The 3,184-nt window shown below is 36.1% G+C and overlaps 1 protein-coding gene across 1 annotated transcript in view; it reads left to right on the plus strand.

Annotated features, from left to right (window-relative positions):
* The first annotated feature begins 1,394 nt into the window (after positions 1–1,394).
* The window catches only part of prrc2b (proline-rich coiled-coil 2B), a 48,206-nt gene continuing 46,416 nt past the window's right edge, over positions 1,395–3,184 (plus strand). Inside the window, exon 1 of the mRNA XM_016289143.1 lies at positions 1,395–1,523. The gene's annotated coding sequence lies outside the window, so the exon portion shown is untranslated. The remainder of the gene's footprint in view (positions 1,524–3,184) is intronic.

Genomic DNA, 3,184 nt, shown 5'->3' on the forward strand with positions numbered 1-3,184 from the left:
AAGGAGAATGTCCGGCCATCAGTTTGTGACCTCAAGCTCAAGTGCACTTGGTTTATGCAGCAGGACAAGGATCTAAAACACACCAGCAAGTCCACCTTTGAATGGCTCAAGAAAAACAAAATTAAGGTTTTGGAGTGGCCAAGTCAAAGTTCAGACTTAAATCTGATTGAGATGCTGTGGCATGACCTTAAACAGTCCATTCATGCTTGAAAACCCTCCAATGTGGCGGAATGAAAACAATTCTGCAAAGAAGAGTGGGCCAAAATACCTCCACAGCGATGAGAAAGACGCAATGCCAGTTATCGCAAACACTTGATTGCAGTTGTTGCTGCAAAGCGTGGCACAAAATCATTATTTCAAAACTGCATTTTGTATTTACTCTGGTTATCTTTGTGTAATATTAAAATTAGTTTGATGGTCTGAATCTTTTAAGTGTGACAAATATGCAAACAATTAAAAAAAACAGGAAGGGGGCAAAAACTTTTTCACACCACTGTATGTATGTATGTGTGTGTGGTTGTACATACACATATAATGTAGTTGGTTTTTTTGGTGTTTGGCTTAGTGTTATGTTAGAATCTCACAATTAAAAGAACCAAAGACTTAAACTACTTCAGTCTGTGTGCATTGGATTTATTTAATACACGAGTTTCACAATTTGAGTTGGATTACTGACATAAATGAACTTTTCCACGACATTCTAATTTATTGAGATGCGCCTGTACTCTTATACCTTTTGTTCTTTAATATTTTGAATTGTTTTTAGCTTTATTTTTTTAGTTTTTCATTTAAATGTTAAATTTTGAAATGTTGTATGCATTTGTCACTTTTATTTAATCGCTTTATTTTTCAAATGTGTATAAGTAGTATTTATAAAGTTTTAGCAGTTTATCTGTTTTTAGTTGTTTTATTACTACAATTGATTGCTTCTGTTGTCCTCATTTGTAAGTCGCTTTGGATAAAAGCGTCTAATAAATGACTAAATAAATACATTGAATATGTGTACATTTTTCTTATTTTCTTTAAAGATCATATTTCCCCCCGTTTAATACTGCCCTTAACAAGCTACACAGAATACTTGTTTCCCAGAAGACAAAATAAGCATAATTTACCCTGATCTACCAGTTCAAACATTTTCATATAATAGTTGTGCTTGAGTCCATCCTCAGTGCGTAAAGCTTGAACCCAAAATCATAGAGGTAGATTCACATATGCAGAAGATGCTGGAAAAATGACAAATAAGGGCATAATGAATAACTTTAACAAAACAAACACAGTGTTTGTATGAATCTGTGCGTCTCTCACCGTCGCTCATTCTGTGGTCCTGCGGGCGGCGCTGTGGCACGCCAGTGACGTCATATCCGCTCTGGGCGGCAGCAGCAGCTTCATTCTCAGGCCGGGAAATTGACAACAAGCGACCAGAGAAAAACAGAGAGAAATCTGCATCCATCCTGCCGAGTTTCTCTATCCGGTGGAAATATATCGATATATGTGATCTGAAGCAACAGTCATACGTTCAATCGGTGAGTTATTAGCGCGCTGTGTGTGGCTATTCGCGGGTTTGGGGCCGGTTTGTCGCAGGATGTCTCAGTGTTTGTGTCGCTTTGTTCTGGGCAGCAGCCATTTTTAATCGCCTCACACATCAACAAGTCCACACAAACCCCTCATTAACGCATTGCTTTACTCATTACACCAGCCGATGTTAATTAAACACCCGTGCTGCTGCGGGTTGAAGCTCTTTTCTCGGTTCTGGTGGAGTTTATACAGCAGAAGCGGCTCGAGGCTAATGTCAGTAGCATTGCTAAAGCACCCAGAGAAATATCTGCGAAAATGTCGTACAGTATATGAAATTTGGATATTAATCGGCGGTCATGCTAATATTTACAGCCTCTAGTGTGTGATCGTGTTGCTCTCATGTGTGTGAAATGAGCGGTTTGTTCAATAATCAGGCTGAAGAGCTTCTGTTTACATCTGGTGCTAACTGTACATTCACAGACCACATTCGTCCACGAGTTCGTGTTTGAATTTTAATATTAGAAATATAACGTTTTTACTCTCAGTCTAATACCAGGTTATATATTAAAGACTCGCTTTAATCAGTTATCGTTGACAGATTTGATAGCTTCATTTGGCCTGGCATCAATATGTTTCATATTACTCTAATAAATCACATTCATGTTCTAATAATCACGTTTAAGATCTCACTGCTAATGTGTCAGTATTTCTCAGGTTGGCTCTGATGATGATGATGATGGTTCTTTACAAGTGTGTGAGCAGTGCATCATTGTGGAAATATAAAGCTTTGTAAGTGTTGACACTTTAATATTTAAAGGTTACACATCATTTTAAGGTGTTCTTGTTACAATTTTACAAACAAGTACTGAGTATTATTAAGAACATGCACTTACTAAAGGGTTAGAATTTAGTTCAGTGTTAGTTGCATGTGATTATGCATAATTTACTTTTATTAAAACATGTAACTTGTTACAGACACTATAAAAAAATAAATAAAGTGTTACCTTTTTCTTAAAGGTATAGTTGGTTGGACTGTGCAATTAATCGCATGCGATTGTCATGCGCATCTCGTCAGTAAAGCCGGTTCTGTGATTGGTAGTAAAATCGCCATCATCTGCTTTCAGATGGAGCGGCATTTAATACACCGAGCCGTAGTTCACTGATAAGCTAGGCCAGTGTTTCCCAAACTTTTTTTTTAGTCGCGGCACCCTTTGAAAATTAACAAATTTGTGGCACCCTACAAAATTAATTTTGTCACAATATTTGAATTTCTAACTTCGATACGATACTTTGAAAAGTATCGATATTCGGTACAGCTGGGAAGAACTGCAGAATGTGTCATATATATATATATGTATATGTGTGTCAGATATTTTTAATATTATAAAATGTTTTGTCCATGGAGGCAATCGGTAGGCTAATTTCTAATGAGGAGACCAATTTATATGACAGATTTTAATGTAGGCTTTTATTCATATGTAAACATTGTTTAATTACCATTATAACTTAAACTATCTCACAAATTTTTGCTCACTCTGTGTATTTTTGATTATACAGTGGGGTAATTTTGGTGCAGTAGCACGAGATAGCTTGATTTCAAACTTTGAATTGAATAAAAAATGACAAGTAAACAGTCAGTAATAAAATAAGAACAAATAAAGAAATTAAT

The sequence above is a fragment of the Sinocyclocheilus grahami genome, unplaced genomic scaffold, assembly GCF_001515645.1.
Source record: "Sinocyclocheilus grahami isolate Dianchi unplaced genomic scaffold, SAMN03320097.WGS_v1.1 scaffold241.1, whole genome shotgun sequence".
Classification (NCBI taxonomy): domain Eukaryota; kingdom Metazoa; phylum Chordata; class Actinopteri; order Cypriniformes; family Cyprinidae; genus Sinocyclocheilus; species Sinocyclocheilus grahami.